At 34.9% G+C, this 27357-nt stretch overlaps 1 pseudogene; it reads right to left on the reverse strand.

The window, feature by feature from the left end:
• Positions 1-542: 542 nt before the first annotated feature.
• LOC101716539 (cullin-2-like) overlaps positions 543-27357 on the reverse strand; it is a 90985-nt pseudogene continuing 64170 nt past the window's right edge.

Here is a 27357-nt window from a genome sequence, read left to right on the forward strand (position 1 = left end):
ATTTAACTAGGAGTACAAGTAAATTAAACCATTTAGATACAAACAACCACAGCTGCATTAACTGCTTAGATGACTTATGAATATATATTATTTTGTGGCCAGACTATTTTATCCACATAAAAAAAGGCATTCTATTTCTTTATTTTTTATTTGACAAACAACAATATCATGTTTGTCATTGTGATGTAGGTACAATTATTAGGTTATCTGTCATATTACAATATTTAAGTTTTTATTTTACGTCCTTTAAGATACATTTAAAAAAAAAAATCACATCAACTGCAAACGTGAAGGGGAGAAAAGCAAGGTATTCAACCGAATTTCCAGATTCCAGCAACACTTCAATCACTCTTTGAGAAAGTTTAAGAAATGTCGTGATGGCATGAGCTTGAAGTATCTCTAGGCATTTTCTGTGACTCTCATGACGTTGGCACTGGTGACACTGTAAACAGCAGAAAAACGGGCTGCCAAATGACCAAATCATGGATGCAAGGCCTGCTTCTCCCACAGCGACGATCCACATCCACACCTGGGTGGTGACGTCAGGCGACGGAGCTGTACTCATTGGTGGACGCCTGGCTGCGCTCAATGTACTGTTTGTCAAACAGAAGCTTGATGCACTTCTTAATCATGCTGATGCCGGGGTTAAACCTCGCTCTTGACTGGCTAATCACCTCTTGAAGAAGGGCATTGCGCCAAAGCAATTTTCGTGCTTTCATGATACGAACTATAGCAGCTTGGAGATACATTTTCCAGTCCTCACTTCTAGTCTGTTCCATTTCCTGTGGTGTATCTTTTTGCATTGATATAGTAATTTTAAATTTTGTTCTTTTACTGCTGAAGTTCATATTTAATGAAAATTAATGAAGACTGTCTATCAGTGTCTTCCTTTTCTGAATCACGGTTAATCATTTTTACATCAAGTAATGATTTGATTGTTTTTGTCAGTTCCTTTTCATCTGGGTGATGTCTTGAAGCTCTTTATAGCTGACCGTTTCACTGTTGTTAAAGGCAAGAAGAACTGCCATTTGGTACGTCGTGACCATGGCTACATAAGGTTTGCCCAAATAGTTCATTTTAACTTCACCTGTACAAAGATAATGTAACCATGTCAGTTTCCACCCACTAAAATGCTGGATATAAAATAATTCAAACATCTGTACTTTATTCTAATTCCTGGGGAATTGCAAACGTAGATGAAGGGGCCTGAGTGAGAGCCCATGCACCAGCCTGTAGAACATATATTTGAAAACTAATCCCTAAATCTATTACTGAGTCTTGGTTCCTGATAAAATTGTTAAACTTACTGTTGAGATCAGCACTGATGCTCATATCTGCGTACATGCGATGTAGCTTGCTGGTAAACTCATAACAATAACCAAAAACTCATAAACTCACAAACTGCTTTAGTTTATTGATCATAGCTTCTTCAGAATCCATAGACATAGATAATCCATGAATTAAGCGTTTTGCCAACATTCTTGCATAGAACTTTTGAAAAACATCCTTATCATCGATATATTTGAAAACAGTAATAAAGCTCATCAATTTGTCTTCTACTTCATTCTCAGTTATCCCTTTTGCTGACTTCTTTAGTAAGTTGTCACAGTACTTAGCAAGCAGTTCAGGCGCTTTGCAAACAGATTTGTGTCCTTTCTAATTTACCACTAATGCAGGGCCTTATCCAGTGCACTTATAAAGTGCTGATCATCATTCAAAACAGTGTTGATAAGCTGAACAAATTTGCCATGTACTTCTAAAACTGACTCCACAAATAGTGTTGGCATATTTTCCTGAGTAAGGTTACTGGTTGCTTTGAGGCCCTCATCATGGCTATGGTTTTGTAGCTCCTGAATCATATGAGATAACCCTGTCAACACAGCACAAAATAAGACATACATATTTGCCATGTCATTTTTTTCTCTTGTCGAATGATATTATGACATTCTGCATGTAAGAACTGTAAGTGGTCTGCTACCATTTGTTGCTCACATTCATGAATTATTTACCATATGAACTTGGATGTAAGCATTTTTGACATCAAATTTCTTCATCTTTTTATCTACCTAGAACCTTTTCCATATGCTGTGAGCAGTTTAATTCTTGTAACAAATTTGAAGTTTCTTGTTTGTAATACACTCCTGTTTCAGTCAGAAAGAGAGACTCAAAGATTTCTTGATAAAACTTTAAAGGAAATTTTTTCTTATAATGTTCAACATGAACAAAGGAGTTAATAACCCCATGGATTACTTTCTGGTTTGGGTCTTGAGAAATGCATCTTTAGGTGATTTTGTCAAAGTTTGAACATCAGAGTGCTTACACAAGCCTCATTAGCAGGGCCTTCTGCAAACCTCAGCTGCATGTCTTCTCTATGGTGTGGCTGTTGTACCTGGAGCCTTGAGAAACAAAACTACACAGGATTAAACCAACCACAAGACAAAATGATGAAATCAGTAGGTGCTAATCCTGAGATGTATGAAGCTGCTGCTTATATATTACAGCATTTCCACAGTAAACCTTTTTGTGATAAATACAAAGGGTACACTGAAATAACAATAAAATGGAAAACCATATGCATAAATGAGTAACATAGTTGGTTATTATTATCAAGTATGAGATATTATACATAGTGCTATAATTTTAGGGGACTAGGGCTTCAACATTAGTACGGCTGTGACATCACTGGGATGTAGAAACTTTTCAGCTCCAATCAAAATTTATGAGACGATTGTCACTTATTATGTCATTTATTTCCTCGCTCTTTCACTACCTTCAGCATTCTAGGTTCTTCTATAAAACCATTGCAAAAAGGAAGAAAATATCTTCCCTGGAATTTGTGTTTTGAGTGACTATTCTCTACAATTCTCTCATTGTCTATAAGTTGTATATGTAAGTTATGAAATATTCAACGTATAAAATTTTGATCCCGTTCAGTCTAGAAACTTCTATTTTACAAAACAGATGGTTTACAACTGTGTTCCCTTTCTGTCTCATGGTTGCCCTGGGGGAATTTTGTTGTCTTTGAGATTCAACCACATATTTTCAACAAATAGCCGTGTTGAAGCTGATGAAATCTGATAGCAGCAAATATTATTCAGTGGTCTCTGAGTGGAATAGGATCATATTTCTCTTCCCTTTGGGGTATGAAGCAAAAGGACACACTGGGATGTATGAGGTGCGGCCACATATAAGCAAATGATTTCAAAAAGTACTAGAGCATTTCATGTTCTTCGGGGTCAAATGGGAGTCCTAAACTGTCAGGCTTGGCTGTAGTTGTAATAGGTTTCTCTTTGGGGACCAAGATACACATACATTTGCTTCCCATTTGGTTTGCTGATACAGCAGCCATACCCTGGCAGGTGCTGCCTGGGACTGCCAGAGAGATGAAAGCAGAAATAAATCACATTGCTCTATTGGGTTCTCAGACCAATAGAAAGAATTAATATTGTCCCATGAAGACCAAAGTGGTTCTTGGGAACCTGGGAGAACCAATACATCATTAATGGTGCCAGCTAGCATTCTGTATAAAAACAAAGCTTAGTGAGTAGAAAGATGAGAAGAGGTAAGGAAGAAAACTGCTAGTAAGAAATCAGAAGTGCCAGGACTACTGGGATTTACAAATTTAAACATGTTGATTCATCTATATTAAGATCAAAGCACATTTAACACCATTTTTAAAAATTTAAAATCTATTTACCGTGCACCTACTGTGTGCCATGCATTAGAAATACAGTGCACAAAATATAATGTTGACATCTAAAAGATAGAATCTACTGGGCAAACCAAAGTGACCAAACAGGAGTTTTCAGATGAGGCCTTAAGTGATAGGCTGTTGGGAGCAATGCTACATAATTCTAGGGATAAATCATTTGGTTAGCCTAGTTCTCTTGCCTACAGCCCAGCTACAGAATAACTCCAGTTTGGCCTCCGGTCACAACTGAGACTTCAGTGATCCAGTGATGCTGTGATTCTCCAGGACAAGAAACATCCTGGGAGAACAAACACCTGCTCAGTTCCTCATTGTTCTTGGACTGATTAACATCTTGTTTGCCGGAGATGTACTGAACTCTCTGCAAGCCTTCCGTTACACCTTGTTTATCCCAATGTGAACTATTGAACTCTCTGCAAGTCATCTGTTACATTTGTTTCTCCCGATGTACTGAATAAAAGGTGTGGTAAGCTGGGGGCTTTTGTCTTTGCTGCCCAGAGCAGCACTGATCAGACCCAAAGCTCAGCTTCTTCTCGGTCTCATTTTTCTACCTTTCCTGTAATTCGCCGTGTGCTGCCGTGGCTCGCAGGAGACTAGGACTAACTGCAGAGGTTCTGGTAACGTCCCCTTCCCCTGTCCCCTACATTTGGCGCCCAACGTGGATATGAATCGGATCCAGGGGTGAACTCGCCTGTGAGACAAACTTGGAGTAAGAGAGACAGCACACGGATCTCCCAGGACGATTTCCGGACTAGGACGAGGGACACCGGTGGTAAGTGTGTCCAGCTGGGGGTAATTTTCTGTCTTTGTTGAGTTATAATTATGGGTCAGTCTCTGTCAACAGAACAGCGTAACTTTGCCAAATTACTTAAGTCGCTATTAAACCAAGCTATGTACCCAGTACCTAAGGGTGCTGTGAAGATTTGTTAAAAGACATGCAAATGTATGTCCCATCTTTTCCCCAGGAAGGGACACCTTAACTTAATATCATGGGAACGTGTAGGTACCGCTCTCTGTGAGGCCTGGCAAAGGGGTAATTGTCTCTCCCCTGCCTGCTCCCCACTTGGGCCTTAGTCCACTGAGGTCAGAGTTGCTAGCCATATATTTGTGATTAAAAACTTTCCCTCCCAACCTCTCAATATTTTAAGTGATTCTTTTTATGCAGTTTGCTTGACTCAAAGATTGGAAGGAGCTATGGTCCGCTCTACCTTAGAACCCAAATTATTAAACCTGTTTTTAAGATTACAAAAGGCCATATGTCAAAGAACTGCTCCCTTTTATATTGGACATATTCGATCACATACGAACCTTCCTGGGCCACTTTCCTATGGCAATGCATAAGCAGATCAGCTTATAGGATTCCTTGCTGCTTTTGCTCAGGCTAAGGAATCACATAGTTATCTCCATCAAAACTCTAAGGCACTACAACATGATTTTCAGCTATCTCGAGCTCAGGCACGACAGATAGTTATGGCTTGTCCTAGTTGCCAGCAGATTCCACGGCCCATTCCCCCTGAGGGAACTAACCCTCGAGGCCTAGCCACCAATATGATTTGGCAGATGGATGTGACACATGTTCCCTCTTTTGGAAAGTCTCGATTTGTACATGTCTCTATAGATACATTTTCACACATGATACATGCCACGTGTCACTCTGGTGAGAAAGGTCACCATGTTCAACAACACTGCTTGTCTGCCTTTGCTGCCATGGGAGTGCCCGAAAATATTAAAACTGACAATGGTCCATCATATGTTAATAAATTTATCCAAAAATTCTTTCTTATTTGGCATGTTAAGCATAGTACTGGTATCCCATATAATCCACAAGGACAAGCCATAATAGAAAGGGCCCATGCCACCCTCAAACATCAGTTGCTTAAACAATCACAAGGAAATCAGCTGCCTCCACAAGCTCGTTTAGATCTAGCCATTTTTGTACTCAATTTTTTAAATCCCGTAGCAGGTTCCACACAACCACCTGCTATGCTCCATTGGCAAATGGATGGCATGATTAAGACTCAAAAACCACAAGTCCTTTGGAAAGATGTCCAAACAGGTAAGTGGAATGGCCCCGCTGCCTTAATAACTTGGGGGAGAGGTTTCTCCTGTGTCCTAACAGATAATGAGAAAACCTTATGGCTACCCTCCCGGAACGTGAGACCATGGGTCACACTGGTGGAACCGCCAACATCTCACAAAATCAGTGATAGCACCCTGGCTGAAAGCGATGAGCCAGCTGCACCTCAGGGACCCACCTCACCAGCGACAACCAACAAATCCATGGCAGGGTCCAGGACTGAGAAGATGCCCCCAGAGGAATGATAATTATAGATTTATGGTAAAAAATTTATAAAGGTGGGGGACAACTTCAAAATGCTCCTTTTATATTTACAGGTATAAAAGCGCTTTCATTCCTTCTGATTCTAATCTCGAGATCTCTGTTAATTGACTATTCCAAAGTTTTTGACCAGTCATACAATTATAAACCTAATAATCATAAAAAGGATATTACGATTCAATTTGGCTAAATATATTTGAGTGCACTCTAATTTTGTAAATTGTCTTATATGTTTGTCTGTTGTCTGTTGTTTGTCTGTTTGTACAGTTGAGCTCGATTTTTTTTTCTTTCTCTTTTCCTTTTCACCTTTTCAAAAAACTTTTTTTTAAAAAAAGATATTCACCTATTGTTAAATTCGCTTACAGATAAATGTTACTAAATTAAAGGCATGCCTTCCTTCCCAGGTTGCTAACCGATCAAAGTGCCACCAAGATTTATTTTATAAAAGTAATGTATATTGTCACCTACATGCAATAATCAAATTGCAATAAGCAGTTGTAAAATAGGAAGATATATATATTCTTATTCTTTGTTTGTGAAAATAGGTAGAGACTGTGGGTACTCCCTTTGGTGAATAAAGAAGTGGCCACCCAGAAAATAATTATTCTGGTCTTAATTCACTAAAGGGACCCCCCCTAGTAATTTTTGTAATCTTATGGGAGACACACCACAACAAATATTGTCTCCATGTGTTATTATAAATTGATTACATTGGTTATCATTGAAGCTTAAATTCTAAATATGTTATAAATTGATTACATTGGTTATCATTGAAGTTTAAATTCTAAATATGTTATAAATTGATTACATTGGTTATCATTGATGTTCAAGTGCTAAAAATGTGATTGTAAAATGTTTACATTGGTTACGTTCTGAATATGTTATTGTAATATGTCCACATTGGTCATCTTCAAAAGCTTAATTTCTGTGTCATAAAAAAGAGTGTTATTAGAAAGATGGTTTTGGTACCAAACTACAGTGAAGAACATAAGGTTTTATGTAACTGTGATATTTATTACTGCTCCTTTTCTGATGTACAAAATGTATTCATGCCCTCTAATTGTATGGGTCTTCTAACATTGTTTATGGTAATAACCTTTTGATTCAGGTATTTGCCCTTCTCTTATGCTCCAGCCACCTATGAAAATAGGCACACTTGTAGGCTGATATATTTTCCTTAGATGACGTCCTATAAAAAGATAGCTACTCAGGGATCCAACCACAACAGCAACTATCATTGGCAATAATAACAGTTTAACTATATTTTTATTCCAGAATGCTTATATCCAGGTAAAATTATAATAGTTGAGTTCATTACTCCTCTTACAATGCTAATGTTATTGATCTTCTCTTCTGGGTGTTCAACAACCAAAGTTTAGAGACCAAAACTGAAGAGGTATTTGGGCTAAGAAGGCAGCCAATATTTTGGCCCTGGCCCTCCAAGGTCAACAACAATAACAAAAAGATCCAGGACATGAGGGAACCATCTCTGAGATCCTGCATTTTTGGTGAGTCATCCAACCTCCTGAGCAGGGAGGTTGCTGAACACCAAAACAGTAAAGATCCAACAAAAAGTGTGCCAAAGGAATGTCACCTGGAGGAAAAAAATCTCCCATGCTTTCGCAGGAAGCAACATGGTCAAGCAAGGCCGTGACATATCCTTATGGCTGACACTGACAGAGGAGCTAAGAGGCTCTATACATGGTTCCAAGACAGTGCCTGTGGAGACTTAATTGACCTTGTTAGATAACAAGAGATTGATTTTATTTAATATAGGTCTCACCGTAACTTGGTCTTAAACACCCAGTAGAAAAGTATAACTAAAGACAATGGTTATTTGAGTTCAACAAAAGTTTTAAGTTTTTAAACCCAATGTTTACAAACAAATTGTTAGATTTTTTAATCCTTTTACAGCCCCAATCCAGAAAGGTTATGCTTATTTTAGACAGCTAAGCCAGTCAAACTATAGATCCTCACACAACATAGGGACAAGCCATTGTTGGGTGTGCTTGCTTTTCAATAAAACTCCTTCACATAAAACAAAAAGAAAGGGAGATATGTTGGGAGCAATGCTACATAATTCTAGGGATAAATCATTTGGTTAGCCTAGTTCTCTTGCCTACAGCCCAGCTACAGAATAACTCCAGTTTGGCCTCCGGTCACAACTGAGACTTCAGTGATCCAGTGATGCTGTGATTCTCCAGGACAAGAAACATCCTGGGAGAACAAACACCTGCTCAGTTCCTCATTGTTCTTGGACTGATTAACATCTTGTTTGCCGGAGATGTACTGAACTCTCTGCAAGCCTTCCGTTACACCTTGTTTATCCCAATGTGAACTATTGAACTCTCTGCAAGTCATCTGTTACATTTGTTTCTCCCGATGTACTGAATAAAAGGTGTGGTAAGCTGGGGGCTTTTGTCTTTGCTGCCCAGAGCAGCACTGATCAGACCCAAAGCTCAGCTTCTTCTCGGTCTCATTTTTCTACCTTTCCTGTAATTCGCCGTGTGCTGCCGTGGCTCGCAGGAGACCAGGACTAACTGCAGAGGTTCTGGTAACGTCCCCTTCCCCTGTCCCCTACAATAGGCTAAGCATAGAGGGCTGTGAGAATAAGAGGATGTTTCTTACAAAATCAAGGGAGTTCACAGCAGAAATCCAAACCTGGGAGAGCCAGATGCTGAGTCAAATCTAACTGAAGAGCAGGAGTAATAAGCCAAGTACAGTGTGTGTGTGCGTGTGTGTGTGTGTGTGTGTGTGTGTGTGTGTGAGTACATGTAAGGATGCTTAAAGGGAAAGAGAAAGAAAATGCAAATTCCAAGAATGACATGACTTTTTTTTTTTGGTACCAAGGATCGAACTCTGGTCCTTGTGCGTTCAAGGAAGGTGGCGGAACCACTGAGCTAAATCCCCAGCCCTGACGTGACTGGTTTTAAGTCTAAAATCATGACCTGGTGTACATATGTTTGACTTCTGGAAAAAAAAGTGGGGCGCCTCAAGGGCTCTCACCATGTTTATTTCACCCCTGCACTTCTTAGATAATATCTCCTAGTTAATCTTCCTTCATATGAAGACAAAGAAGAGCATTTTTTTCTTACCTCTGAGTAGATTTCAGCTCCTACAAGCCCACAGAATTGCTCAGAGAAGCTGACCACAACTACATCTTCCTGTGGGAACTAAGGTTCACCCCTCCTTGTTACTATAAAGCCTACCTCCAAAGTCCCGGCTGAGTCATTCATTTCCCACGTGCAATCCCTGGTGGCCCTGAATGGCATGATGTCCCGATGTCCCAAGCTGGTAGTACATGTGAGGAATATACTGCTATGGACCTCATCCCTCCAGTGTTGTGTACGATGTGCTCCATTATCTGTGGAAATCTAGGGCAGGAATTTCTCTTTCACCAATGCAACGAGGTGATGAATAAAACACAAGTGCTACATCGTTCCCATTATTTATAGCTATAGTTTGAAAGTTCTCTCCAAAGCTCACGTTGAAATTGACTTGCCCTTGCCACACAGTATTGAGAGGTGTGATCTTTAAGATGATTAGGTCATTAAGACTCTCTCCTCATGAGCAGATAAATGCTGCTATCACAGGAGTAGGATCCCGACAACATTTGTAAGTGCAGCTCAGTCTCTTCTCTGCCTCACTGGCAATCCTGTCATATTAGGGTGCAATACAAGGCCATTCCCAGTTATAAGTACCATGCTGCTACTTCCCAGCACCCAGGTTTGTGAGAAATGTTTATTTTCTTTCTAAATTATGCAATCAGTTATATTTCGTTATAGCAATAGATAATGGGCAGAGACACTGAAATAGAATGTTGAGTGAAGAATAGTTGTTGTTTCTGTTTTTATTGTTGTTGTTGGGGGTTTTTTTGTTGTTTTTTTTGTTTTGGTTTTGGTACCGGGGATCAAACTCGGATCCTTGCACTTGCCCAGCAGGCAGAAAAACCACTGAGCTCAATCCCTGGCCCAGTTGTTGCTTTTGCATGTTTGTTGAAAGTGCGAGTAGGGATGAAGGATGAGTGTGGTAAATTCACAGTTCTAATCATACAATGTGTGTAGAACATTGCAAAACATTTTTTTAAACGGGGAAGCAATGTGCTGTATAGGTGTGAAAGGAAGAGAAGAGAGCATACATATGTACATGAAATGTGTGCAAAGAAAATGAAATTCCTAATGACCTCCAGTTTCTGGTTGAGGAGGGAACAATGAAGTCCCTGAAAATGATGGAGGATGTGGTTAGACAGGCGATCTACAGAGCATGAAGTAAGTTGGAAAAAGCTAAACAGCTATGGTAAAGATTTTTTTTTTTGCCACTCATAGAAGCTGAGTTACCACTACCAAAACACTTTCATTCTATTTGACTTGAAATTAACACTGATTATTCATTCTATGTACAAAATGAAAACAATAGCTTCAGAATCCTTGTAGGATAAATGACTACGATCCTAAGGTAATTAATGAAAATTGCTGAAGCCAGGAATTTTTGGAATTATGTAATATAATACATATGTATATATATATGTGTGTTTATATTGTTCTGATACATAGTAGTTTACTTGGTAATTTGTAAAAAATCTCAAATGTTTGGCAGAAACACTGACTTGTGTTTTTGTAAAAACAAACTCATGGAAAATTTCTTAGAGGTAGGAATTGAGTAAGACAGAAAGAAAAAGAAGAGTGAAATATATTAAAATGTAATATATATGGAAAAATAAGATGGAGACTATAAAAAGCCATGCTTATAGAAATCTTTGATATGGAGAAGAAATATCAAAAGTACTATAAAGCAAAATGATGTGCTTCACACATTTGAAATGTTTTTCTTAATTTGCTACTACTTCAAAAACATTCCTAAAGTAGTCCTATGCATCTGCTGCATATATTTGAATGGTTAATGAGGTTTTTATAATTTAAATACAAAATACCAAAATCAAATTTTTAAAAACTCCTGAGCAAAATGGCAGTAAAGTAACAACAGTAAGAGTGATTTCACAGATTTCTGTGAATTGTTTTTCGGATGCTGTGGATTGAATTGTGCTCCTCCAAGAGATATGTGGAAGTCTTAGGTCCAGTACCTGTGTAGGAGCCCTTATTTAAGTTTAAAAATAGAGGGATTTTAGATATAATCAAATTAAAATGAGTCCTGCTGGACTAGGAAGAGGCCATTACAAGAGTTCAGATCACATGGCCGAACAGATCATCTCTTGATGAGAATGCCCCCTAAGGGCAGCAATTTCCCCATTCCATCATTTCACAACGAAAACCGTGTAATCCCCTCAAGTGATGATGGCTTTCCCAGAACCTAAAATGGTCCTGAAACAATGATCAACCAAACCTTAGCTTGATCAGGAATACCTACCTTTCCAGCTCTTCAAACTCTTCTGATCTTCCAAGCTATGCAAGCCTTCAAGGCTTGCATTTCCCCCTTTCTATGAAACCTCAAATTCCCTGATAGCTACATGAAGAGAGGCCATGAATCTTTATATGTGGCCTTTTCAGAGTGGCCATGCTGATTAAAGCTCCACTTCCTGCCCTTCATCGCTGCACAGCTCCCTGGTTGGAATATTGGGATGTGTGGATGAGGCTAATTTGGGGGACTTCCAGAGCCAGGGTGTTTGCCCTAAAATTTTGGTAAAATCCTCACCATTTTTCTATGTCTTAGAAATGCTTCACCCCAAGTTCTTGAATGAGAGTATTTTAGGATCAGGCTAATGGTACAAATCAACCTTACAGACTCAGAAATGTTATGCGTCTAGACTTGCAAGGGCTTTTAGAAAGAATGAGCTGAGATCCTTGGAAATCATTTTCCTCCAATCTACTGAGGCTCAATTCAACACATCTTACTTCAGAGATTTTTTGCATTCCTTTCTCATTTCCAGAAAGCTATATATATTAGACGAAGATAGAAAATGAAATGGCAGCAATAGTAAATATTAAGGTACAAAATGTTATTAAAATTGTTATGAAGGACTCAAATGAAAAGAGTAAGAGAAGTCAGGCGTGGTGGTACAGCCCTGTAGTCCCAGCACTCAGAGAGGCTCAGGCAGGTGAATCACAACTTGGAGTCTGGCCTGGGCAAATATGGAAAAAAAAATATGGATATATTAATTCAAATCCTGGGAAAATAAGGAAAATATATATTATATATATTTTAATTCAAATGCATCAATCCTAATCTGGAAAGTGCCTTTATGTGATGTACAATAAAGTACTGAAAAATGTTAAGCCATTCATGAAAGAATGCAACAAACTGCAATATGCAGCAAGTATCTATTAAATCCTGGGTTAATAGGAAAGTACATGAAGGTAAAATGTAAAAGATTTTGAAAAACCTTTCATTTCATTTAGAGATCCCCTACTGTTACTTTTATCTCTAACCATATTTCTTCCCTCCTTTCACTGAATCAAGCCATCCTCACACATCATTTTTAGGTAAAATCAGATTTGTGTCAATAGCATGAGAACTTTTAAAAAATTTCTTATTACCTCAAATACTTAAAATGCAACATTTCGCCCAAAGTGCAGGTGCTTTGTGGTGTTTTTATTAGAATTTTAAGGTTATATCTGCTGAATCTGTATGGTATTGACCATAATTGCAGGCTAAATTGTTGAAACAAAGCTAAAATTTCTTAGAAAGATTAGTTGGAATTCAATTTAGTTTTTCCTACTCAGCTCCTTGACCCCTACTGGGAAATGTGTGTGCTTTTTCAAATGAGCATAAATTTATGAATCACCCACTTGACACTTAATCATGTAAATTAATGTCACTTAATAAATATGCCTTTTGCAATTGCAATGATAACTAAACTGTGTGTTTTGTTAACTGAGCCATTTATAACTCACTAATTTTAGATTGCAAAGAATACAAGTTTATTTATTCTACCAGTGTTTTCAATGTCATTGCTCTGTCTTTGAGTTTAAAATAATTCTGACTATCCAAAGGACTTCTTCATTGAACACTTTCTTTACCCCACTCTCTGAAATCAACTTACCTATTTAAATATAATTTATATTTTCAAAAAAAGTTATATTTTCCATTTGATGCAAACAGAGCCTTACAAGTTAGAACAGGAAGTCCTGTCTAAGCTCTGACTAGTTGGGCATTACTACCAATCTCTCATCCATGGACCAGGGATGCTGGGGTAGTAGAACAAGTTGCTGTAGAGATAGAAGAAAGTACTTGGAGGTGGTTCATGAGAAATTAGGTTTCCTCAAGCAATAAAAAGAAACCATAATGTTAATTATGATTTGGTAACAAGGAGGGTCCACAAGAAGTCCACAGAGGTTCAACAGAGCTGCTAGGCAAAATCCTACAAAGAGTACAATATTCAAAAACAACATCATTCAGAAATATAGGAGAGATGTGTATCTGAAAACAGCACCTCTCCACAGTTGCAGGTACAGTAGAGGCTGGTTAGATGAGTTGCTCTACCACAGGTTACTGTGGGGAAGGGGTTTGTATATATGAAATTACATATGTGTGACATGATTAGCTCTCTTTGTTCACTGTGTGCCCAACCTTTCGAGGAACAGCTGACTTGATGTATGGGCATGAAGGCAGCTCCTAGATAACACTAGTTTCCCCAGTTTCCAGCATCCCTCAGGTAATGCTTACCTAAGCATTTTGGTGTCTGTCTCCTTACAATACCCCTTTCACCTGACAGGAGCCTTGGGAAGCCAAAAGGCGTAGTTTAGGGCCATGGTACTAAATGCCATAGTTTTTCTTTGGGGGAATAGGCAATTTTCCTCCTTACAGAAATACCCAGTCGAAGCTGAAATGCCACTAGAGGTGACTCTATGTTATCTGTCTACTCTCCTATAGAAAAGTTGAGTTCCCTTGGATTGAACTTCAGGAAATCTACTTTCTACATTAGCTCATTTACTTCCTAACAGCAACGTCATCCCTTCCCAGTCGTAAGCTGGCTTTGGCTGTAGAATGGCAGCTTTCTACCCCACTGTGGTCATTTTCCTGAGAGATTTCTTCATTCGTGAAGACAAACAAGTACAGCTGCCTCACCTCATCTATTCAGTAGGAATCTCAAAATCAGTTCCCTTTCCCTATTAACCTTGCTCAGAGCCACTATGGACTTCTCTATCTTTAAAATTCCAATTTTTGGTTACAAACGCTTATCACATTATTCCATTACTCATAGTAATTTTTAGAAAGATATGAATAATAATAATTTTATGAAATATTTACTTTTATCAACTATTTTTGTGACTGAACCATTATGGTTGTACTAGTGTTTTACCTTTAGATAGACTTGGTCAATAGTAATCTCCAATTTTTAGCAACATCAACAAAGTCAGAGTTATATTAATTTTCTGCTTAAAATTTCTTATGTTTTATGGACATAAAATTTCACACACACACCCCCAACTCACTAGACAGAGAGGGAACTACTTGAGGAAAATTTCATTTTCATTTGACATCACTAAAAATGTTTCTTTTCTAATCTCAACTGGAGCTTCAGTGTCATTTGTATTCTTGTATGATCTTGTCTAATGATTTTATTCTTCTCAGAAGATAAATTTCTGTCACAATGTTCAAAGCTCTCATCGTAAAAGTTGGTACATTAATATTAAATGTATCTGCAACAAATGATGAAAATATCCTGTTTTTATACACTCATTTTCCTGTTCTTACTTAGACAAACTCAGAAGTTTAGATGTACATAATACATCTTCATTCCTTTTAATCTCCCTTCACTTCCTCTGGTTTCCTCTCTCTTCACTTCTTGAGCTCCTTCCCATTTAAGAAAAATCTATCTTCCTATCTCCTATTACTTATCTTTTATTTTGCTCTTTATTTATACTTTGGGTTTCCCGTATAAGAGAAACCATGCAGTATTTGAGTTTCTGTGTCTAATTTATTTCACTTAACATTATTGTACTTTATATTTTTTCAAAACTTTTTGGAGTATGATTTTGTTATTCCTATTGCTTCCTAGAAAAAATGATATCTCATTATAGATTTTTAAATTCCCTGAACTCAATGTTTTGTATGCCAGTTCTTTTGATAGAGTCGACTTTTCACTTCTCTTCAAAATTCTCTTTGAATTCTCTTTGATTTTCAAGAGTAGACTTGCTTTATTATTATATTAATGACTCCTACTTTTTTTTTTAGGACCCAGGGCCTTTTTTTTTAGCTTTTCTTTTTTTTTCCATAGCGCATGTATTGGTACATTTTAAGCATGCCTAATGATAACACTCATCATAGGGAATTTGTACCTGTACATGGTATATCCCACTCTTTTTTTCCTATACCCTTCTTCCCCTCTAGCCCCTGCCCCTCCCTATTACTTTTACATGAAATAAATCAGACACACATGTTTAAATACCGCATTGTTTCTCTGGTGTGAGAAACCAAAAATGGAAATAAGGACTAAGATGCATCATAGATATTGGGAAATGGGAAGAAAATGTTCAAATGGCAAGGGGAACAAGGGAAAAGGGAGGGAGAAAGAAAGAAAGGGACAAGAAAAAAAAGAAAATAGAAGGAAAAAATGGAAATAAAGTCTTTGTACTCCTACTTTTGAATGGTTGTAAGATTTTCTATCTCTATTCACTGGTTTTGTATGGTTGGTTTCAGAGTTCTTTTGTCTATGCACATGCATTTGCCTACTGTACATCATTAACTGATTATGTACATATCAGCCAAAACCATATCATCTTTCTATGTTTGTACCCTCTTTGAAGCTACATGGTGAAAAAAATACCTTTCGCCCTCTGGAGCCTGTGTTTAACATAATGATGCAATTGTAATGTTAACCTTGGTGGCAATTCCCTGAGAGTCTATCTCAATGGTGGGAGAAGGTGGTGATGGGCAGGAGTGGCAACAAGCATTTGGTCCCCTCTTAGACTTTTGCGTTATGAGAAGAAAGCATGATTTTCTTCTCTCTTTGGCAAATTGGCTTAGTTTTAATTTCCTGTAGTCTGTGGCACAGAGGTTATTTCTGTCAGATTAATCTTATCTCAATAAGACCTAAAACAAAGCTGGACTTAGTACTATAAATATTGATATTTGATCTTAGTATTTCAAATTCGGAAATGCCCTTTTGCTCCAGATTCTTAACTAGATCCCTGAATTTTTTCCTAATTCTTACCAATATTTTAATTTCTTTTACATTGAAATTTGTTCTTTGTACTAGTTATTAGGTGGTTATAATTGGGTTGATACCAAATATTGAGTATAAATTCTAGCTTCACATACTGTTGGGCAAGAAACTTTTAACTATTTGGGGGTTTATTATTTCTGGTTTAGGTAGCAGTTTGGCTAAAAATGTTTGTTGAAAAGCTTATGTAAAAAATTTGGGATAAAATACAGAAGTATCAACTTTTGTATGAAGCTTTAAATCTTGGTACAAACACCAAGAAATGTTTTATAAAATTTTTGATTAGATGCATTTTAACAGATGTAGTCCTTGAACATCTTGGAGATGTTTAGCAATTATATAAATGTGTCTTCTTGGTAAAATTTCAACGTTGTTGATTCATAACAAGAAGGTAATCAAAGTCTTAAAAAAAAGAAGTTAGTTTAATGAAAACTTTAGTGCCAGAAAAACATTTTTGTAGAATAAAATTTAAAATTCTAATTCATAATAAACTTTTTCCTGAATAAGACAAGAATTCCCCTAACAAAATATTTAGAGCTTAGTTAGAGCAAGTCTGCAAGAAAAATTTGCAGTATCCAAAAGCAGCAAAGAATTAAATATAATTTCCTCTTTTTGCAGATGATATGGATATGATCTTGTATAACAAAACTAGTATTCCAACAGAAACTGAGAATAATAAACAAATCCGTAAAGTGGCATACTGAAAAAGTCAAGACAGAAACAAAGTGTTTCTAAGTGATAACAACAAAATAACCAAAAGAAAATAAAAATAATCTCATTTAATATGTTATAAAAAAGACGTTGAAACAAATTTATTCAGAGATGTAAAAATTTGTACACTAAAGACTATAAAACATTGATAAGAAAAATTAAAAAAATAAAGCCCGTGCGTTTATTGGTTTAAATTTAGATTTTCAAATTTCCATAGTGTATGAGCATATCTATAGAATCAATATAATTCATATCAAAATGTCCATGGCATTTTTCAAATAATAGAAGAAGTTCTAAAATTATTATGGAACAAAAAGAGACCTCAGTCAATTACTTCTTAAACAAAGAATAATGATAGAGGCATCGTACTACTTGATCTATACTAACTATACTATAACTCCATTATAATCAAAACATTATAATGGCACAGAAACAGAAAAGAGACTAATAGAACATAGTAGATAGGTGGGAAATGAATTTACCAATTCAAAATCAATGAAACTTCAACAAAGTTGCCAAGGACACATAGCAGAGGTGTTATATTTTCTTCCACAGTAGGTGTTGGGAATATTGGATATTGATATGAGAGATTCATTGGCTATTGGATGGTTTTCTCACCCCATACACAAAAACTTAATTCAAAATTTATTCAAAATTTAAACATAAGACTTAAAACTGTACAATTACTAGAATAAAATAGGAAAAAAGCCTTCTTAACATTGATCTTGTCCAAGATTTCCTTGACAGAACTCTGAAAAGTATGTAAGAAAAACTACAGAAACAGAATTACATCTAATTAAAAAATTTCTGCACATCAAAGGTACAGTATATATTATAAAAAGACATTTCTATAATAGGAAAAAAAACATTTTCACACCATATACTTGATAAAAGGTTGATATCCAAAGTATGTAAGTAACTCAAACAACTCCATAGCAAAAAAAAAAAATAACATGATAAAAAATGGGCAAATGGCCAGAATATATACATTTCAAAAAGAGATACATAAAGGGTTAACAAATATATGAAATGAAGTAATCTTTACTTCACTAATAATCAGAGAAACAAAAATATAAACCACATTGACAGGTCATTTCCCATCTTAGAATGACTATAGTGAAAAAAAAACAGCCTTTATGGAAAATAAACTGGAAGTTGGTCAAAAATTTAAAAATAGAACTGCCATGTAATCCAAATATTACATTTTTGGTTATATACTGAATGGAAATGTAATCAGTATGTGAAATAATTATCTGCATTCCAATGTTCATTGCAGCATTATTAACAATAGCAAAGATATAGAATCTTTCATCAGATGGTAAATGGATAAAGATATGGAATATATGGAGAATAAAGTATTATTCAACCTTATGAAAGAAGAAAATCTCGTTATTTCTTATAACATGAATGATATTATACTTGTGATATAAATTAGGCACAGACAGATAAAAATTGTATGCTGTTACTTACTCTGGAATCTAAAAACGTTGAATTCAAAGAATCATGAATTAGAAATATACCTACCAGAGACTAGGAGCAGGGGGTGATGGAAAATCTTGGTCTACAACACAAAGTTTCAACTACACAGGAAATATAAAAATAAATACAGAGCCAGAGATTTAGCTCAGTGGTGCCACCACCTGCTTCGCAAGCTCATGGTCCCAAGTTTAATCCCTGGTACCAAAAAAAAAAAAGTTTAAAACTTAAGAATAAATAAATAAATACATACATAACATACAAATGGATACATATACTCATGTAGTGCAATCAAAAGGAAATTTTGGAAAAAAATAATTTGTACAAAATGAAATCTGTGTTTTGGAATAATTAAAAAATGAATAAAAAATTCACCCATCTATGAATTTATTACACATTGTAAATAATGTGTGATAAATATAAATATAAAATTTGATATTACTTTGCAAACAAGCCACAGAAGGACTTTGGCATTATGTGCTTTCTGAAAATAAAGCAACCATGAGAAAGAACTAACATTAAAAAACTGTGTGTGCCAAAGTAGAATTCTGATGCAGACTCATAGAAATATTTCTTCATCTGAAGTCTGAAATAAAGGTTCTTGTTCTTTCTCAAGTCTTTCTTTCACTAGTGTATTTTTAATGTTTTGGGTATATATTTAAAATATCTTCTTCAGAATTTCATCTGACATCTTTTAGTGTAATCATAACAAGATAGCCATCCTTGAGACTTAATGAATATATATACTCATTATCTAAGCAAAGGATCATAACCCTGCTTTCAAACAATTATAGTCTCTCAAATTAATCTTTCTTTTGGATGCTATTCAACTTCAAGACTCTCCGAGCTATTTCAAGTAAATTATGATCTCAAGATATATTTCTTAAGGAATGAAGTATCTAGGTTTACTGGTCTAGAAAAAATCCTACCTACAATAATTGCATTAAGTGATTTATTACATTTTGTATCAGAGAAGATATTTTCCTTACCTAAAAACAAAAAAATGTGGTCCATGATAGTTTATTATCTATGATAACTATATTTTAAAAATCAATAATAAAATCATAATTACATGAATAAATTGATAAAATCTAATTAATCAACAACAAAAAATTTTCAAAATATTTTGCCATTAATTAGAAAGAAAAAATCTATATTTTCAAAAATAATTTACCACCTTTAAAAATGCATTATTTACCTATTTGGTAGTAATGCAAACTTTGAAAACCTTGAATGTAGTTTTAAATAGACCTAATGGGAATTTAAAAGTTGATCTGAAGTAATTATTATGATGCATGAGAGGAAGAGCTGTTTTTGCTTAAACCCTTAGGTTATTTCAATTAAAAAGAGTGAAATGTACACATATATTGGAAGTTGAGCTTTAAGTAAGTCAGTTGATTTTTGTTTCTCTAAAATGCCTCAAAGGTACACATGTACATTATGCAACCTGCAAATTGTCATTTTGAACAATGGAGTAATTTGTGGATCTGCAGTGCCACATGAAAGGAAATACTGAGAGTAAAACTGTTTAACTTTTAAAAAACTCAATATAATGCATACTTGCCAAGCAAAATCTTTAAAATGTGAATATACTATTACTAAAATCATTAAGCAGTAGCAAAATTCATAAGAAAATTTATGCAAAATTATTTAATAGATGCACGGAAATTATAAGGAAATAGTTGATGAGTTCTTTATCCTTGACATAGACATTCGTGCTTCCATAGCCTAACAATACATAGCTTCCATAATTCTCTTAATTCCCCACCCTTCAGTCACTGTTATGATCTTAATCATTAAATCACTCCTTATAAGTGATTGCAGTATTTATGAATAACATTAACTTTTTTTTTTTTTGGTACCTGGGATCGAACTCGGGTCCTTGAGCTTGCACAGCAGGCGGCAAAACCACTGAGCTAAATCCCCGGCCCTAACTTTTATAGTAATTTTCATTAACATATACATTAATATTATGAAAAATTATTTTCTTTTCATTTAATAAATCATTTTATTTCTAATTCTAATTCCCAGTTCTCCCTAGATGGGCAATAAGCTTTTACTTTCTCAATGAAAACTTGCAACTAGTATAGAATTACTGACAAGTTGCTTGAACTCTCTGTACTTCAGTTTTATCGTATCTAAAATAAATACAAAAATATTAATACAACCACTCGAGATATTTTGAGGATTTAAAATATTTCATGTAAAATACTTCAACAATTGATATGTAGGAAAAGTTCAATTAGTGTTTACTGTATTTTATTTTGCCAGGCATTTTGCTAAGAATATCAAATTTATTATCTAATTCAATACTTGATGAGATGGTTGTCTTTCCATAGACTATTGAGACTATGCAATTACTTAGTACAGTGCCTAGAAGTGTATTGGACACAGAGTAGAAGGTTATTAAATATCACTAGCTATTTCTTCCAACTCCAACACACAAATTCCATCTACTCACATAAGTAAGGCTAATTACAGCAATATATTAGCTTTCAGACTTTGATTATTTACTCCCCCCAAACACATCATGGATTGGCTACTTTTCTAGTAACTACATGCATTTGTGGTATTTCCTTATGTTACTGCACAACATTTATCATTTATTAATGTTTGAATTATATTTTTTTAGATTTTTCCAATTTCAAACAGTAACATTTCATGGTTACACTGGACACTCAAATTTTCAAAGAAATGTGATTTTAATATAATCACTTGAAGTATGTTTAATTAAAATACACCCCAGGTAAGACATATAATTATCCATTCATGTAAATTCATTTAGATGTATTAATTTTTAAGAGAGATACATGATAGTTGTTAATATTGTAGTTTAATGCCATATTCATCAACACAGGCATCTATTTACAGTGGCTAAAAGGGATAAAAAGTGAACACATCTTTTTATATGTTTAATATTATATCAAATTTATTGAAATTAGATTCAGATACCAAAATTAACTCTTTTAAAGTGTACAATTAAAAATATTTATGGGCGAGAATGTTTAGGTTATTCACAGAGTTGATCAATATCACTACAATGAATTTTAGAATATTTGTGCATCATAAAAAGGTATCTTTTATTAATTAAGAATCCTTTCTTTTTTCTCAACCTCTTCAGGTTAGTGTTAATATATTTTCTAACAATGCTAATTTATTTTCTCTATGTATACTTTTTATATCACATGGTACATATAAATGAAATTGTTCATTATATGGTTATTCATATTTGGCTTTTAATTTAGCATAGTGTTTCCTGGATTAATTAATTTATTTACTTTTTATTAGTACATGCTTGTAGTACATTATGATTACATTCATCATGGGAAGTTGGTAAATGTAAGTAGTATATCTAAAATTTTTACGTCCCCTTCTCGTCCCCTACTTTTCTCTCATTCCATTTGTTTTTTAAAATTCATTCATGTCATAACATGGATTACTGTTAATTTCTTTTGATTGCTGAATAATAGTCCACTGAATGCACATACCATATTTTATTCTTAAATTTGTCTAGGGTTTTATCTACTTTATTGCTGGAGTGAATAATCGTGATCTGAACATTTTGTGTTCCCACCTTTAAGAAGGTGTCTTATTTTCACATCTCTTGCAGTGCTAGTAATATGTTAACTCATTGTTTAAGCTTTTGATAAATAGAAAGACAATTTTTGGGCCGGGGATTTAGCTCAGTGATTTCACTACCTGCTGCGCAAGCTCAAGGACCCGAGTTCGATCCCCGGTACCAAAAAGAAAAAAGAAAATTTTTAACTTAATTGCACTATTTTACATACTCACAAAAAGTATTTAACACTTCACTTTCCATATAATCACCAATATTTGTTATTATCTTTTTGTTGTTGTTGTTTTCCGGTACCGGGAATCAAACTCGGGACTTTGCACTTGCGCAGCAGGTGGCGAAACCACTGAGCTAAATCCCTAGCCTTGTTATTATCTTTTTAATATAGTCATGATAGTTATTGTGAAGTAATATTTTGTTGCAGTTTTTGGGTTAAATTTCTCTGATATCCAATGATAATAAACATTTTTTTGTATTCTGTTTGACTATTTACACATTTTATTTGGAAAAAAATGCTATTAAAATTTGTGATTGGAAAAATTGTCATTTTATCATTGAATTGTAAATGATCCTTAACATTTTACATATAGTGTGTTCCTTTAGAGAGAGCTTCAGAGCTCTCTGTTCTCACGAACTTTCTCTTTCGATGATATCACTGAGCCAATGCTCAGAATACTTGATAAGCGTTGGTTGTAGCTACCTTTCTAGCCTTCTCTCAGCCTGCCTAAAATATTTACCCTCCAAAAAAGCTGGATTGAGAGTCATTGGGCCAAATTTCTTTCCTATATTCATGGCTGGAGTAGCGCCTACTTCCCCCGGTATGCGATAGGTGGAAAAAAGGGGCTCCTAAACTCTAAGTTGCAATTGTCATGAATATGTTTTCTGCAATCTAGAGTTTAGGTTAACGAGAGCAGCTTTCCATGTGTCCTTCCAAGTGAGAATCCATATGCCTTGATTGAAACAGAGAGGAGAGAAAGTTTAGTCTTCTTGGCCACAGGTTCCACACTAAAGAATCCATCAATCTGATCTATGTGGGGGCAGGAATGAGAGAAGCAGTTTGCAATCTAAGTGTAACAGTTTTCACTCTTCTTAATGAAACTCCGTAAATCTTCTAAGTGTTTTTTTTTCCCAATTGCTATAAACCTTCCACACTACTTCTAGAGAGTTTTGAGTGCATTGTTTGTTTTGGTTTTATAATTTTTACTTTTTATGGTTGTTTCACTGGCAAATGAATCAACATCTCCTCACACTTCCATTCCATAATGTAAATATAGCTAGAAATGGACTTGCTGGATAAAAGGTAATCATAAGTTTAAATTTCAGTGGATGTTTAATTTACCAGCCAAAAACATGAGGCAATTTATGATCCTATTATAATTGGAAGGTAGTATATTTTGGGTTGTATTTGCTTGTTTTGCTTTTGTAGGTTTTGATCTTTATTATATGTCAAAAATAGATCCATATCTTAGTAACAGGCAAGGTAATGTTAGAGAGAAACTGGTTGGAGATAAAAAAGTAAAGATAATACTAGGCTAATATTTTTGTTTTTTTATTTAATTAATTAATTTATTTTGGTGCTGGAATGGATAGGTATCTTGGGGTGAAGTTTGGGGGTGAATCCTAAGCATAGAACACATAATTCATCTTTGGCTGGAGGGATAAAGGGATAGATAAAATTTGCAGCCCGGAAATAAACTTTACTATTTAAGGTCTAAACATTGGTTGGTTTTGAATTGATGTAATTATATATAGATTCCATACTTATGCAAATAGTGAACAATTCCTGTGGCTTTTTAACCTTAGTATATTTGCATATCACTGACCTTAGATAATTCTTTTTTTCCACTAGTAATAAAGAAATTAAAATATCAGACTTGTCCATATGATAGATTGTATAATAAAATTCTACCAGATTGTTGAAGATGTGAATTTTTTTATAGATATTCAATCACTGTTGTAATATTTGTTTAGCTTTCATTAAAAAAAAACTCTCAGTAGATTCCATAGATGTGATCTACCATCATGCCACTTCATAAAACTAAAGTTAACAAATAAGGCCAAACTTCAGTGCACAAACTCAGAAATAGATATTTATCTATTTCTCAGTAAAGCCACTTGTCTTGGACTTTTGTTGTTGTTGTTGTTATTTCAGCGTGTGTGTATGTTAGGCTGCTTTTACATTACTGAAACAAAATGCTTGACATGCACAAATTAAAGAAGTTTATTAGGCTCAAGGTTTCAGTGGTATGAGTCCATGGTTGTTTGGCTTTAAGGCAGAAAGGTTATGGCAGGAAAGCCTGGAAAAGGAAAATGGCTTAACTTTTCCAGCCAGGAAGCAGAAAGTGGAAGAAGCTGGGAACAAGAATATACCCTCCTCAGTCACAATCTCAATGACCTAACATTTTCAGTCAGGCCCCTAATAACACATTGAGCTATAGACACATGAATAGATTAATGCAATAGTGATTATAGTGCATCATCCAATCACCTTCCAAAAACCCCACCTTTGAATACATGAGACTTTAGGGGAACATTTTAGTTTTGATCCCTAACAATAAGTTTTTCTCAAGCCCTCTCTTCATTTTGGTTGTAGAATATTTCAGGAAATGCATGAAATTTTGAATTGAAAAACTAATTTGAGCAATTTGCAAAAGAAAATAACACAGTAATATTCATTTTATAAATCAGAACCTAACTACCAATGAACTATGTTGGAATAGCCTACTTATATTTTTCAAAAGTTGTATATTGAGCACCTAATGTTCTGCTTTCAAATATACTATGCAAGGCAGTGCTTCATATTATGTAGATGGGTAATCCTCAACTGGAGAACATCCAGGAAAAAGCATTCAGAATGATCTGGAAATAGTCTCTTAAGAGTAGAGTTTTAAAAAATAACAAATATTTGTGCTGGAGAAGATAAGGCTAATTATGAATACTAAAATTGTTATTAGAGGGAAAATTAACTTATTTTAATATTCATAGAACAAGAAAGATCAACAAACTTACTGATAAAATGCTTTGTTATGAAATACAATGTGGCAGGACATAGCTTTTGCTAAACAACTCTGTGCCCTTGGACAAATGCTGCAATAAATCTGGACTTCCTTCAACCCAGCCACCTCATTTTGCTACATCAAAAGCTGCTATACATACAGTTCTAAAATGTTCTATTTTTGTGGAGGTTTTCATAGATTGCAATTATGAATATTTTCTAGGTTCATGCAGATATTTGGAGCAGTAGAAATGCTTATAAATTATCTTTCTTCTCCTTCCTGTAAGAGCTGTATGCAGTGACATAATCCTTTTAGTAATTCAATATTCAGGCCCATCCTCCTTCTTTTAAGTTCTTTCCAACTAGCTGCCTTTCTGAATAAATGGTTATGCACTTAATGAGGCACTGATAAAACATATTATTACCAAATTATTAACTTGGCCATTACTAAGGAACTATGTAAGGATTAATGTCTAACCAAATGAAGGTTAATAGTGATAAATATGTATTTATGAAGGTTATTCTTAAAAATCTTCATAGATATGGCATGAAGAAGACATTATTTATTAAAAGCCATTGAGGAGAAGACCTAAGGGCATTAACTGATAAAGAAATCAATGGAAATTCACAGTGGAGTGCAGCAACCATAATTAATCTTAGATTTTATTCATGCTCTAAGAGAATATACTTAAAACAAGAGAAAATGCTGGTCACATTTTGCCCTTATTTTTTTTCAAAGCAATCTGGATTATTGTGAGCAATGTAGGATCCTAATGGCAATAATCAAGCATTGCAAAACCAGGTCTCATGAGAAATAATTGAAGGAAATAAGATTTTTTGGCTAAAACCTTGATAGAAAAGAAAGATAGAAGTTCATAGTACATGTTTTGTGAAGACAAGTAATTACTGATTCACATATTGTTTTCATAACTATCCAATTGTAGAATCCTTTGAATACAAAATTATGTAAAAGTGAAATTAGAGGTTCTGAAATACATAGTAAGAACCAGAAAATGCGATTTCATGATGTCTTAATGGATTTCAAAAATGAAATTTTAAGTTTAAAAATGTAGTAAGTTGTAATTATAGAAAAGGAATATCCATTAGAGGTAAAATGTATTTGTTTTTAGTAAATAGCAGCTCCAAATACATAGACTTTTAAGAAGCAAAGTATTTTTGTAGCAGTTTTGGATTCATAGAAAAATTGAGCAGAAGGGAAAGAGAAGTAGGATACCCTCATGCCTTACACACACACAGCCATCCCCAGTCAGCGCTCAGCACAGACTTGTACATTAGTTAGTCTGAAGCTACACTGTGCATCGTGTCTCGTGCAGTCCATAGTCCTCACAATGTTGTGCATTTTTAGGTATTAATGAATGTATAGTGGTCTGTATCCACTATGCCATATCAAATGGAATAATTTCAGTGTCACAAAAATGCTCCATAAGCTACCTATTCATCCCCTTCCTTCTTCCCTAGTACTCAAAACTCCTTTTGTTGTCACCATGCTCTTGCCTTTTCCAGAACATCAAATAATTGAACACCTACAGTGTGCAGCCCCATGGAGTGTTTCCCATGGCTCTTCATGCTTGAATAATTCATCTTCTGTTAGCACTGAATAATCCATTTTACATTTCACCAGAATTTAATTATTCCTTTATCTACTGACGTATATCATGGTTGAGTCCAGGTTTTGATAACTATAAAAAAATCTGCTACATATATCCACAGGCAAGTTTTTGTGCAGACTCACATTTTAGGTGCATTTGAGTAAATACCAAGGAGCATGATAGCTAAATTATATATAGAAAGAGTACATTTCCTTTTATGAGACTCTGTCAAACCGTCTTCCAAAGTAAGTATACCACTTTACTTTGTCTCACTACATGAGAGCTGAATTTACTCTACATTCTATTAGAGAGGTAGTGAATAAAATAAATGGAAAAATTATATTTATATAGTATATATTTTAAAAGAATTTTAAGAATTTATATCATATTTTAAAAACAAAATGTTAAATTAAAATATGAATAATATAATTAATGTCATACTGTGCACAAAGCCTCTTGGAAAGACTACAGGGAAAGCTTCACAAATACATAGATTTGACTTGAAGAATTGCAGCATTTATGATTTTTGCCCTTTGTCCAACTTGAAAATCAGGGAGTCCATGTGTGTTTAAAGAAATAGACTACTAATTTATTTTGTATTTTGTTGTAGGTTACAGATATAAATAAAAGGGAATTAATCTGATCAAAGACTTAAAAAGCAAGAACTGTCATTTCTTCCTGAACAATTTGTTCCATCTTCCAGACTCTTGTGATGTAAGCAGAAAAGAAAATTTCTCCTTAATTAACGACTATGAATAGTTATGTGTTCTTTTCTATGAACAGAGTGAGCTCAAACAAATAACCTGACACTGAACCTCAAGGCT

This window comes from Heterocephalus glaber, unplaced genomic scaffold, assembly GCF_053883595.1.
Source record: "Heterocephalus glaber isolate CG9 unplaced genomic scaffold, H.glaber_assembly_v1.0 deba00001608, whole genome shotgun sequence".
NCBI classification, from domain to species: Eukaryota; Metazoa; Chordata; class Mammalia; order Rodentia; family Bathyergidae; genus Heterocephalus; species Heterocephalus glaber.